The sequence below is a fragment of the Sciurus vulgaris genome (genome assembly GCF_902686455.1).
Source record: "Sciurus vulgaris genome assembly, chromosome: 1".
NCBI lineage: Eukaryota > Metazoa > Chordata > Mammalia > Rodentia > Sciuridae > Sciurus > Sciurus vulgaris.
Genome location: NC_136461.1, coordinates 93,913,579 through 93,928,670, shown reverse-complemented (window position 1 = coordinate 93,928,670; position 15,092 = coordinate 93,913,579).

Genomic DNA, 15,092 nt, shown 5'->3' with positions numbered 1-15,092 from the left:
GGAGCTGACCAGGCTCTTTGCAGAAGAATAATTATGATTGATCAACAAATATATAAAGAAATGTTCAACATCTCTAGCAATTAGAGAATTGCAAATTAAAACTACACTGAGATTCCATCTAACTCCAGTCATAATGGCAATTTTCAAGAATACAAGTACCAAGAATCAAAGTGAATGTTGGTGAGGATGTGGGGAAAAGGTTCACTCATGCATTGCTATTGGGACTGCCTATTGTTGCAACCACTATGGAATTCAGTATGGAGAGTCCTCAGAACACGTGGAATGGAACCACCAATTGACTAAGTTATTACCTAATTTTTTGCTCAAATATTCTGGCTTAGTCAATGGAGCTCTATCTGTTGGCTTCTGTGTCCCTTGGACATACTCCATCACTGAGGTATTGCTTTTTCTCCTAATAACTTCTGAAATTCTGGCACCAAAGGTTTCTGCAGACTCATTTTTCATAGTTTCTTATACATGGTTTCTGATTCATAGAATTATTCCTTTCCACATGTATCTCTGGTTCCTCTCAATGGATAATGAATGGTATTAGAATCTAAAATATGGTTGCTATATGTGTCCATTGTGCTTGGTTTGCCATTGCTTCTAAGTGACCTCTACTGACAAAACAAGGCAAATGATTAGTGTGGACTAACCTTTGTATAAATGTAGCCCTGCAGATATGCCTATGTATGTACATTAAGCTAAACGTGAGTTCATATTGATGTCTCCAAATCTATTTCAGTACAATATGGGTGTTCTAGCTTCCTTCCCTGATTATTTGTAACTTCCCACTCCACCTGTCAGGACTTTCACTCTTTACATAATTTTCAATTACTGTATGCATGTATGTATAATGATTTCAATATTGTTAACCTGTATCTCAGTGGTGTATAAATTTGTCAATAAGAATGCATTTCTAAAGTACAGCTTCTTTTATCTTTAGTTTTAGAAATTGTAATCATTTTCAAGTTACTTATATAAGCACCTTTTCTCCCCTTTAATGTTGTGTACATTTATGATTACATGAACGGTGTGAATCTACATAATGCACAACCATAGAAATGAAATGATGTACCCCATTTGTGTACAATGAATCAAAATGCATTCTGTAAAAATTAAAAAAATTAAAATACATAAGATATGCAGTGAATTTCTAACTTTCTCTTTAATTGCACTGTCTTCTCACTTTAATAATTATTTGTTGATGCTTTGTGTGACAGGCACTTTGCTAGTATTCGCGTACAAAAGTGGCTTAATACAGTGTTCATATAGTTTACAGTTTAGTATGGTAGAGATTACCTATATAAATGGCATCTCACTGTAGGGGTGGGGCACTACAAAAGAGGGATACCAAAGCATATAATGAAGTATTTGACTTAGCAAATGGGCAAAAAAGCCTTTCCTGAGAAAGTTGTAATTTAGTTGAGATCGGAGTGTTAGCATCAACCAAATGAAGATAAAATGATAAATGATAAACATTCCTTAGCGAGGGAACAGCATGAATATAATTACCCTAGCAAAGAAGGATGTGGTATTTGGGAAGCCAAAAAAACTAGAGCAGGGAGCAGATAGAACACCTCAAGGGGAAGTCTGACATATGTAAGAGACAAACTCTTCAGATTGTTGAACACTGGAATGAGATATCAGTACATTTAGAGTTTTGTAGACCCAATTAACAGTAGGAAACCACGAGTGATTTTCAAATAGGTGCTAACTGTGGGTATACAGTTGTAAATGATAGTGAGTATATGAAATATGATTAATTTTGCATGACAGATAAACAGTTACATTTGCAGAATAGGAATGGATTAAAGAGTGGAAGAGGCTAATGCATAAAACAAATATTTGATTGGTAAATAAAATTGGTTATGTCCAAAAGATTTAGATTAGCTTGGCAGGGCATGGGAAGAAGGAACGATTGAAAAATTATGAGTTTCTTTAAAAGTTAAAATCAGTACAACGTGGATGTGGAGATAATACTATAGGAGGTTTCCAGAATTTACTTTTGTTTCTTTGTTTTTTTTAATGGTACTCGAGATTGAATATGGGGGCACTAAACCACTAAGCCACATTTCCAACACTTTTTTATATTTTGTTTGGAGACAGGGTCTTTGCTGAGTTGCTGAGATTGGCTTTGAACTAGCAATCCTCCTGCCTTGGCCTCCTGAGACGCTGGGATTCCAGGCCTGCACCAAAGTGCCCAGACAGAATTTAGTTTGAAACTCTGTGTCTACCTTTAGTATTTCACATTGTTGACCATCTTTCCCACAAGAATCATGTTTTAATTCTAAAATACTGCTGATTGTTATTTCAAAATTTTTCTATACTCTTAAGCAAAAAATCCCCATAATGTTACATCATTTGTAGTGATTTCTGTGACTCCCTGTCAGGGTTCGCTTTTGTTTTGTGGCAATTCTTCTTAACCACTTGGTTTTTCTCTGAGGCACTATGCATTTGTTCAAATCTTCAGCTTATCTTGCTTTTTTCATCCTTCTACTTCCCATTGTTTCTATCTTTCAAGTTCTTAATGCTTGGTTCAAATATCAGCTTTAATTGTGAGTCCAAATGTGACTCATTTCAGAAAATTTATTTTATCACTCTATTTCCACTTGACATCCACTCTATGCACCTATAGCCCTTGCAGCCTCAGAAGAACACTGTGTGTGTGTGTGTGTGTGTGTGTGTGTGGTATAGCTCAACTTGGAACCCTTTACATCTTTTAATTCTACCATGAATTATGAAATTTAAGAAAGTAAACAATTTTCATTACTCAGTAAATAAATGTAGTGAGTTATTAATATGTGCATTTTATGTATTTTTATTCTCTGCTATTCATTCAAATATTTATTTCATTATCAGTTCAATTTTGTTATATAATTTCCACTTCTATTGATGTTTAGAGAGGTTCAAAGGATTGCCTAAGCTGAAATTTTTAATACATCAGGATGAAATTTAATTACTTTTTTTTTTTTTTTTTTGGCTGGATTTCAAAACTTGTGCTCTTTTTATAAGAATAGTTTAAGAAAAGAAAAAAAAAAAGATTTTAACCCTGTGTGCATTTAGATAGACCAAATTAATTTTATTCAACAATAATTATCAATCAGTATTTTAGTCATTGTACATAATAGATCTTTGATCAGAAATTGAAATATAATAATTTAATTTTAGAATTTTTAAAATACATTTTAAAAATATTTCACAGACTTGCCCACATATAAACAGCTGAAACAAATCAATTCTTAATATGAACATTGATGGTCATATAGCAATGGAGAGGACTGAAAAGTGTAAGTCTAAAAGTATATTATATTACATATAATATATTTACTATACTGGGGACAGAACCCCAGGGCCTTATGGATGCTAGGCAAGTGCTCTACCACTGAACTACTTCCCCAGTCCCTGATAAATACATTAAAAAAAATAAATACGCAAAACCCCAATACCAGGGTTTTAATAAATAATTACTAATAGTTAAGCTCAATTCTAAACGTTTTTCAGAAGTCTAGTGGGATCATAGTTATATTTTTAACCTAAAACCTGGTTGATCAGATTTTTAAAAAATTGTTTTAATTTGAGAACCACTGTTCTAGAATAAGAAGATTATGGAATAAGTGCTTGGCTTCCTGACTATGTGCAAACATTGGAGTGTGAAATAGTTGTATTTTTCTGTTACAGACCATGCCACTGTCATTGGCAGTTCAGAATGTTCATTCAGTTTTTAGCCAGACTTCACATAAGGAATATTAAAGATGAAAAAAAAAAAAAAAAAAAAAAAAAAAGAAAGAAAAGAAAAGAAAGAAAGAAAGGCCATGTATTGAAAGAATGTGTCATGCTTTATTCTGCCAGAGTCTGACTAGACTCTGACAGACATACTTATCTATCCAGGTCTTTGAAAGAAGCACAGGTATTTATCTCTATAAAACTCCAATAACAGAAACAGCCTGTAACCTTTGAGAGAGGCCTGGGGAGACATGAACATATAAGATGTCCCCCTCCCTCACTGCTCAATAAGTAAAAATGTATTCTTTGGAAGTTTCACTGAGTCTATTACTGACACACAATAGAGTTTTAAAAATATTTCACAGAAACTCCAATATATAAATTCAACAGCTGAAATGAAGCATTAATGGAGAGAGCTTAAAATAATGTGTACAAAATATGTTGCATATGATTAAATACATCAATCGACTAATATGTTATGAATATAGATAAGGAAATGTTTCTTTTTAAATTGACTTAAAACTATAAGTTTTCTTTTAGTTTTTGTTCTTTCTTAAATATTTATGTATAATTTCTTTTATATAAAAAAGTTAAATAACAACAGCAAATTTGGTGTACATCCTTTTTGTTTCTCTTTATAGATTCAGAAGATTGTTTCATATTCTGTTACATCATCTGTACCAACCATTTATAAATTAAGTGCATTGAATACTTAGAACATCTTCAAATGTGATATTCATATATAATATGATATAGGTTCTGAGATTAGTGTTGACATATTAATTAATTTAATACATTTAATTGTATCCATCTAATATTAAATATAACCTATGTTTCTACAATAGTAATATACATTAAAAACATAAATCTCATTTTATCTATATGCAAATATGTGCTGCAAAATACTTAAGTGTATATCTTTGATCTATGAATGACTAAATATAGGTATATAAGTAATTTCAATTTATTATTTGATACATGTCCTTAGAACACAAGTTTGGCTAAATTGAAGGGTATATTCAAAGTACTTTAATGCTTAAAATATTTTTTGCCTAGCATTTTTAAGGAACTATTTGGTTGTGAAGACATTTCTCTGAAAACTATATCCCGTATATGACCTCCTGTCAAGGAGGAGATGACACCCCTTAAAATTTTGTGTTCTTTAGTAAAATATTAGGTCTGCTATTGTGATGTCTCCCATTTTGCCTTTTTCTCTAAGGATTGATTTTGCTCTTCTGGATTTCTTATTTATTCAAATGAATTTCATGACTGTTTTTTCTACTTCCATGAAGAATGTCATTGGAATTTTGATGGGAATTGCATTGAATCTTTATAACTCTTTTGATAGTATGGTCATTTTGATAATATTAATTCTTCCTATCCAAGAACATGGGAGGTTTTTCCATCTTCTAAGTTCTCCCTCACTTTCTTTCTTCAGTGTTCTGTAGTTTTCATTGTAGAGGTCTTTCACCTCATTTGTTAAATTGATTCTCAAGTATTTTTTTAAGGTATTGTGAATGGAATGATTTTTCTAATTTTTCTTTCAGCTGATTTGTCATTGGAGTATAGGAACACAATTAATTTATGAATGTTAATTTTGTATTCTGCTAATTTGTTGAATCCATTTATGAATTCTAGAAGTTTTCTGGTGGAATTTTTGAGTCTTCAAAATATAGGATCATATCGTCATCAAGCAGAGTAAGTTTCAGTTCCTTTTTTCCTACTCATATTCTTTTAATTTCTTTCTTTTGCCCAAATGCTCTGGCTAGAGATTGGAGGACTTTGTTGAATAAAAATGGTTAAAGATGGCACCCCTGTCTTGTTCCTGTTTTTAGAGAAAATGCTCTCAGTTTTTCACTGTTTAGAATTACATCAACCTTAGGTTCGTCATATATAGCTTTTACAAAGTTGAGGTGTGATTCCTTTATCCCTGTTTTTTTCTGGTGTCTTAATCATGAATAGATGTTTTATTTTGTCAAATGCCTTTTCTGCATCTATTAAGATAATCATGTGATTCTTGTCTTTAAGTCTATTGATGTAATAAATAATATTTATTGATTTCCTTATGTTGAACCAACCTTGCGTCTCTGGAATGAAACCCACTTGATCATGGCGCATTATCCTTTTAATATATTTTTGTATGTAATTTGCCAGTATTTTACTGAAAATTTTTGCATCTATGTTCATCAAGCATATTGGTCTGAAGTTTTCTTTCTTTGACGTGTCTTTGGTTTTGGTATCAGAGTGATATTGACTTCATAGAATGAGTTTGGAAGAGTTCCCTCATTTTCTATTTCATGGAATAATTTGTGAAAGATTGGTATTAGTTACTTTTTAAGGGTCTGTAGAACTCGGCAGAGAATCATTCTGATCCTGGGTTTTTCTTTGTTGGAGGGTTAATGTCTTATTCAATCTCATAATTTGAAGATTATCTGTGTAAATTTTCTACCTCCTCCTGGTTCAATCTGGATATACTACAACACAATCCTCCCCAAACGAGCATGACATTGGCATCAAAACAAGCAAGAAGACCAATGGACCAGAATAGAAGACAAAGAGACAAACCCACAAAATTAGTTGTACTGGGCAAAGATGCCAAAATCATACATTGGAGAAAAGATAGACTCTTCAACAAATCATGCTGTGAAAACTGGAAATTCATATGTAGCAAAATAAAATTTAATCTGTATCTCTCACTGTGCACAAAACTCAAAGTAGATCAATTGCCTATGTGTTAGACCAGAAGCCCTGCATATACCAGATGAAAATGTAGGCCCAACACTCCAATATATCAGCTCAGAAACTTACTTCCTTAACAAGACTCCTAAACTGCAAGAAGTAAAATCAATATTCAATAAATGGGATGGCATTAACTAAAAAGCTTCTTATAATCAAAGGAAAAATTCAAGAACATGTAGAAAGAGCCTATGAAATGGGAGAAAATCTTTGCCAACTGTATCTCAGATAGAACATCAATCTCTAGGATATATAAAGAACTCAAAAACACCAAAAAACACACAATAACCCAATCAATAAATGGGCTAAAAAAACTGAACAGACACTTCACTGAAGAAGAAATACAAATGATCAACAAATAAATGAAAAAAATGCAAATTAAAACTACACTGAGGTTCTTGCTCATTCCAGCCATAATGGCAATTATCAAGAATATAAATAACAATAAATTTTGGCAAGGATATGTGGAAAAAGGTAAACTCATACATTGCTAGTGGGACTGCAAATTGATGCAACCACTCTGGAAAACGGTAGGGAGATTTCTCAGAAAGGTTGGAATGGAACTACCATTTGACCCAGTTATCCCACTCCTTGGTATATACCCAAAGGACATAAAATCAGCATACTATAATGATATGGCCACATCAATGTTTATAGCAGCTCAATTCACATTATCTAACATACAGAACTAACTTAGGAGCCCTTCAACAGATGAATAGATTAAAAAAACCTATATATACAGCATGGAATATTACTCAGCCATAAAAAAGAATGAAAGTATGGCATTTGCTGGTAAATGGATGGAAGTGGATAATATCATGATAAGTGAAATAAGCCAATCCCCAAAACCCGAAGGTCAAGTGCTCTTTCTAATAAGCAGATACTAACACGCAACAAGGGGAAGAGGTGACAGAAAAAATAGAAATTTAGTAGATTGAATAATGGGGAATGTAGGGAAGGGTTGGAGGATAGGAAAAGGAAAGAGAGCAGAATGAATCTGACGTAATTTTCCCATGTACATATATGAAAAGGACACGTGAATTCTGCCATCATGAATATCCATAAGAATGGGTTCCTAACTAGAATAAGATATATTCCATGCTTGTATAATTATATCCAAATGAATTCTTCTGCCATTTATAACTAAAAATGACTAATAAACTTTTAAAAAGTTTGGATTCCTAGTTCAGGTGTTTTTATAGTTGTTTTTAATGCTCTATTTTTTTATTTAAATTTTTTAATTAATTTGTTGTGCATGAAAGTGGAATGCATTTATACATTTTGATATACATAAATGGAGTGCAATCTCTCATTTTTCTGATTTTACATACTGTAGGATCACATCGGTCATGCAGTCGTATATATGAGGTAATAATGTCTGTTTTAAGGTTATTTCAACATATTTGATTGTCTTTTTCTTGCCTGTATAAAGGCTTCAATTGCCTTTGTAAGTGAAGAAAGTAGCAGTTCAGCAATTAAAGAATAGATGATAGTTACTTGCCTAATAGAACTTAATAGAGGAAGACTAACCTAAAATGGAAAACAAATAGAAAGGAAAGAGTGAGAAGAAAACAAATTCATCAAAAAAGAGAAGTCATAGGGACAGACATTATGAAAGCAAGAAAAAAAAAATAATGGAGGGGGGGAATAACACAAATGGAATGAGTCCATTTAACAGAATATTTTCAAAGAGGAAAGTATCTATAAATCTGACAAAAGCAACCTGTTAATTTATATTGCTTTGTTTTATTAACCTATATATGGATATTTCCTTGATTACAATCCCCCAGACTCTCTCTTCCCAGAGCATACAGGTATCACATTGGTATTTATTTCATTTCAATTTATTATTTACACAACTTTTAAATGTACTTTTCTTCCCAGGATCTTGTCAATTTCATTAAGATTTGGCATGACCATTTGCCTATGTCTGCTTCTATTTCCAGTGCTTTTGACCAATTGTTCAAATCATCCTGTCTATTGCAATATCCTGAAGTATTTTTTTCTATTAGATTCATCATTTCATGGCTTTTATTTTGTCATGAATTCATTTTGATTTGATTTTTCCAACTGGCGAGAGGTGGGGACCAGGTTTCATTCCTCTGTACATGGATTCTTATTTTTCCCAGCATCACTTGTGAAAACAAAACAAAACAAAACACACCTGTCCTTTCCCCAATCATGTTTTCAGAACCTTTGTTGAAAATTAGTTGACTGCAGACCGTGGATTTCTTTCAAGGCACTTTTCTCTGTTTAATTAGTTTATGTGCTTTTGTATTAAACCAAAAAGCTTTTTCACAGCAAAGTCCTCATAGAGTGAAGAGATAACCTACAGAAGGGAAGAGAATATTTGCCAACCATACATCTGACAAGGGCTGATATCCACAATATACAGGGAAATACAAAATACCAACAGCAAAAAAAAAAAAAAAAAAAAAAATAATCTAATTTAATATGGACATTATCTAAATAGTTACTTCTGAAGAGAAAGACTTCCAAATAACCAATGGGTATAATCACTAATCATCACTGAAATGCATATCAAAATCACAATTAGCTAATACCTCATTTCAGTAAGAAAGGCTATTATAAAAAAGACATAAAATTAATACTGATTATAGGAATGCAAATTAGTGTAGTCATGAAGAGTGGTTATGAGGATTTTCTTTTAAAATTAAAAAGGGAACTGTGGTTTTTGCACAAAGGAAATGAAATTAAATGTTAAGAAATCTGCACTACCATGTTTATTGCAGCACTATTCACAACAGCAATAAAATGGAAAACCCCTCACTGTCCTTAAATTGATAAAGAAAATATGGTATGTGTACACAGTGGAATGCTGCTCAGCCATAACAAAGAATAAAATCCTGTCATTTGTGGCCACAAGGATGGAACTGGAGATCAGTATGTTAAAAGAAATGAGACAGGCATAGAAAGAAAAGAACTGCATGATCTCATTCATACATGTTCTTCTAGAAGCGGAGAGCAGAGTGATGATTACCAGAGGCTGGGGAGAGAAGGAGTGGGAAGGGATTGGGAAAAGTCATCAATGAGTACTATGTTAAAGATAGGAGTAAGAAGTTCTGATGTACGATTGCTAGTATGGAGACTATCAATAATAAAGCAATATTGCATACTTCAGAAAGATACAAGGAAGGATTCTGAATGTTTTCATTACCAAGAAATGATAAATTGTTTCTATTGTAACTCATCAATGTGTGTAGTTTCTTTTATATTGTTTGAAAAATATTAATTCAATCAATCAATAATGAGAGCTAATTCTCTTACCTCCAAGTTTTTAAAGAAGTGTAAGAAACTATCTTCCAAAAGTGTCAACCAGCAAACACAGAGCCTGACTGAATTGACCAGCTTCTCTCCCAGTGCCAACCCAGTACTTTTCCACTACCTTTTAAAGTCTGGCTCAGTGGCACTGAGGTCAGCGTCTTTCACTTGTTGTATTACCCTTGACCACTATTTCCAACCGGTCCCGTTCCATTTTTCTCTGACAAACATTAGAGATATTATAAATTGTAGACATAGTCAAAAGTAATATAGAGAGGGTAAAATTTCTTTGTCTTTTATTTATTTTTTTTTGTCCTTTTGTAAGTCCTCCTTCCTTCCTTCCTCCCCTTTTTCCTTATTAAGAGAATTTGGCATCATATGTGTGTGTGTGTGTTTAAGTGACTCTGGTGAAGAATGATGATTGACTCAGTTCTGCCAAATCCTTCTGCAAGAGACTGGAGGTTAATCTTCAAAATTATCCTTTTACAATTTCAAATTCTAATACAACTGACAGGTTTTTCTGGGCAACCCTTCTATTCTAAGGTACCACGGAAGTAATACAGATATTGAATAACATCAGAGTATTACCCCTATAATTGCAAAAGGGGAGGAAAATAAATGTATATAATAATTAAATAATACTTTATTTTCTAACAGTACTTTGAAATGACTTTTAAAAAATGACTTCTTATTAATTTTATCTTCAAAGTAATCTCACTTTGCCTAATTATATGTTCTTAAGATTATTTAGATCAAACTAATCTCTTTATATTTTTCTCTTCCTGATCCGTTTATTTTAACCCTTATTTTCTATATTTCATAGCCTTCCCCAGACTCAATGTTTTCTTAAGAACAGTCTCTGTCAACCCCTGGGAGATTAGTACTCCCTGAACTTTATTTTCATCCTGAGTAACTGTACCAAGACTCAAACTATAATTTATGTTGAACAGTGTGCCTAAACCAGTACACCCTGTTGACATGAGTTCAGAAGCTATTTTTTAGCTTCATGAAAGTGCAGTACCAGATTTCCTATATAAAATTTCTATTAAATATATGTGATTTCTTAAGAAAAAAGTAGGCAAAATCAAACTAATTTGCATTGATATTATCTAAGTATTTTAGGCAGATTTTTGGTGCTGTGACTTAAAGACCTGACAGAACAATTGCAGAGGAGGAGAAGTTTATTTGGGGACTCATGGTTTCAGAGGTCTCAGTAGATAGACAGCAGGCTCCATTCCTCAGGGCTGAAGGCGGTTGCTGAGTATCACAGAGGAAGGGTATGGAGGAAGGAAGCAGCTTGCATGATGATCAGAAAACAGAGACAGTCTCCACTTGCCTGATACAAATATGTACTCCAAAGCTACACTCCCAATGCCTACCTCCTACAGCAACACTGCACTTGCCTTCAGTTACCACTTAATTAATCCCATCAAGTGGCTAATTCATCGATTGGGTTAAGGTTCTCATAACCCAATCATTTCTTCTCTGAGCCTGCTTGCATTGTCTCACACGTGAGCTTTTGGGAACACTTCACATCCAAACCATAATATTAAGTAATTATGATGGATAGTTATTTCCTTTTCATAATTGATGAGTGACTATTATAAGTGTACTAGCTTTTTCTTAGTTTGTCAAATAAAAAGATATATGTTAGTATAATCAGTGTGTCAAATTTATTTTTCCCAATAATAAAAAATTAACAAATAAAACTCTGCAATCTATTTTAATTCTTGGTTTCTTCAAAGAGATCACATTATTAAAAATTAACACTTCCTTATTAGTTCAATTTACTTTTACTGCTTCTTTTCCACTTCCAGTAACATATTAATAAATCATAAAATTAAATCTATTTTTCAAGTTTTCTTTTTATATAAATTGAAATTTATCCCAATGATTTGTTTTCATTATAAACAATTCTATTTTATGTCCCCTTATGTACAAAAGCTTGACACAAATACTCCTAATTTCCCTTTACATTTTAATTGAGCTATTTATTTTAGACACTACTATCACTAATAATTTTATTTCATTATATTCAAAAAGATTTTCTTCTGTATTTTAGGGTACTACATCTTACATTAATTCAACTTTCTATAGTGAATTCTTAAAAAATCATGTTTTTATTAGTGTGTTATAATTTTGCATACTTGTGGGATTAATTTTGACATATTCATGAATGCATACAACATAATTAGCCCCATTTCAATACCCAGTACTACTGTCTTCCCGTCCCTCTTCCCTACCTGTGATTCCTATGTTGGTCTCCCTTGTATTAATTTATGTTTTCTTATTTTGGGGGAATAAGGGATTAAACTCAGGGGCACTTGACCAGTGAGCCACATCCCCAGCCCTATTTTGTATTTTATTTAGAGACAGGGTCTCACTGAGTTGCTTAGTGCCTCATGTTTTCTGAGCCTGGCATTGAACTCAAAATCCTTCTGCCTCAGCCTCCTGAGCCCGGCTTAATTTATGTTTTTTAATTGGTGCATTATAGTGATACATGAAAGCAGAATTAATTGTAGTACAATTTGGTTAATGTCATTCTGTAGTTCCTCCCCTTTCCCATCACTCTTCCTGTCACCTCAACTTCCTTACCTTATTCTACTGTTTTCCTATTTACATGAGATACTCCCTTTAAAAAATATGTATATACATATGCATATATGTATATGTATAGATCTATATAATTTCTCTCTAACTTCCCATAGGAGAGAAAATATTGAACCCTTAATTTTCAATGTCTGACTCAGTTCATTTAACATGATGAACTTCATTTCCACCCATTTACTAGCAAATGAATAATTTCACTCTTCCTTATGACTGAGTAAAATTCCATTGTGTATGTACACCACATTTTCTGTATCCCTTCATTTATTGAGGAACCAGGGCCAGTTCCATAACTTTATTATTGTGAATGGTGCTATTATAAACATTGGTATGAAAGCAAGACTATAGTTTACTGATTTTAGTTCATTGAGTTAAATAATAAGGAGTAGATATCAGGGTCAAATTGTAGTCCACTCTTTTGAGGAATCTCCATACGAATTTCCAAAACAGTTGTACTCATTCTGTCCTATCATCAATGCATAAGCATTCCTTATCCACCTCATCCTCACCAGCATTTGTTGCTATTTTTATTCTTTATGATTTCCATTCTAACTGAAGTGAGAGGAAATTACTATGAAGTTTTAATTGGTATTTTCCTGATTGTGAATAGCGTTTTCAAGTATTGGCACTTTTTATTTCCTCTTTTGACAGGTATCTGTTCCATTCATTGCCCATTTTGTTGATTGTTTTTTCCCCTCTTTGGTGTTCCTTTTTTTTAGTTCTTTATATATTGTGGACATTAGTTTCCTGTTAGAATAGTAGCTGGCAAAGATTTTCTCCCATTCCATATGCTTTCTTTTCATTCCCTTTTTTCCCTTTCTGTACAGAAGTTTTTAATTTGAAACCATCCAAATTATTGATTCTTGTTTTTATTCCTGTTTTAAGAGTCATAGTCATTGAATCAGGACCTACACAATATGTTGGGGTGTTGAAGTCTTCTTCTAGCACTTACAGTATTTTCAGCCTAATTCCTGGGTAGTTTTTGTTTCTGTTTTTTTAAACTGAACTTTTTCTACCTCATTATAACTCTACCTCCCCACACCAACACCATTAATGATACAAGGATACTCAGTGGTGATAGATTGAGAAACTTTGTGATGGAATTGAGGAAATGTTCTGTGTGTTAATTTGATAAAATCAGATGGTAGAATTCCTTTTTTCCCCCCTATTCCCCTCTCCCTCCCTTCCCTTCATTCCCCTTCATCTAATCCAATGAACTTCCATTCTCCACTACCCCCCTTATTGTGTATTAACATCTGCATATCAGAGAGAACATTTGGCCTTTAGTTTTTTGGGTCTGGCTTATTTCACTTAGTATGATACTTTCCAGTTCCATCCATTCACTTGCTAATGCCATTATTCCATTATTCTTTATGACTGAGTAATGTTCCATTGTGTATATATACCACATTTTCTTTGTCCATTCATCCTCTGAAGGACAAGTAGGTTGTTTTCATAGCTTGGCTATTGTGAGTTACAATGATGTGGCTGTGTTAATGTAGTATGTTGATTTTAAGTCCTTTGGGTATAGACCAAGGAGTGTGATAACTGTCAAATGGTGGTTCCAAGTTTTCTAAGGAATCTCCATTCTGCTCTTCATAGTAGTTGCACCAATTTTCAGTCCCATCAGCAATGAATGAGAGCAACTTTCTCCCCACATCCTTGCCTAAATTTATTGTTACTTGTATTCTTGATAATTGCCATTCTGACTGGAGTGAGAAGGAATCTCAAGGTAGTTTTAATTTGCATTCCACTAATTGCTGTAAATGTTCAACATTTTTCTATATATTGTCGAATACTAATATTTCTTCTGTGAAGTGTTTTTTCCATTCCTGTGTTCATTTATATATTGGGTTATTTATTTTTCTGGAGTTAGTTTTTTGAATTCTTTGTATATTCTGGAAATTAATGCCTTATCTGAGGTACAGGTAGTAAAGAGTTTCTCCCATTTTGTAGGATCACTGTTCACATTCCTGATTGTTTTCTTTGCTGTGAAGAAGATTTTCAGTTTGATACCATCCCATTTATTGATTCTTGAGTTTACTTCTTGTGCTTTAGGAGTCTTATTGAGAAAGTCTGTGCCTAAGCTGACAAGATGGAGAGTTGGACCTACTTTTTCTTCTAGTAAGCTCAGGTTCTCTGGTATAATGACTAGTTCCTTGCTCTACTTAGAGTTGAATTTTGTGCAGGGTGAGAGATAGGGGTTCAATTTCATTTTATTATGTATGGATTTCCAGTTTTCCCAGCACCATTTGTTGAAGAGGCTATCTTTTCTCCAATGTGTGTTTATGACACCTTTGTCTAGAATGAGATAAATTATTTATTTGGGTGTGTCTCTTTGTCTTCTGTTCTGTTCCATTGGTCTTCATCTTTGTTTTGGTGCCAATACCATGCTGTTTTTGTTACTATAGCTCATAGTATGATTTGTGGTATGGTATTGTGATGCCTCCTTCATCCCTTTTTGAGCTAAAGATTGCTTTGAGTATTATGGGTCTCTTATTTTTCAAATGAATTTCATGATTGCTTTTTCTATTTCTGTGAAGAACATAATTGGGATCTTAATAGGAATCACATTAAAGATGTATAGCACTTTTGATAATATGGCAATTTTTATAATACAACTTATGCTTATCCAGAAAAATGGGAGATCTTTCCATTATCTGAGTTCTTCTTTATGGTGTTGTGAAGAATACTAAAGAAAGAAATTTCTAGATTTTGATTTACTTTGAGATAATTTATTG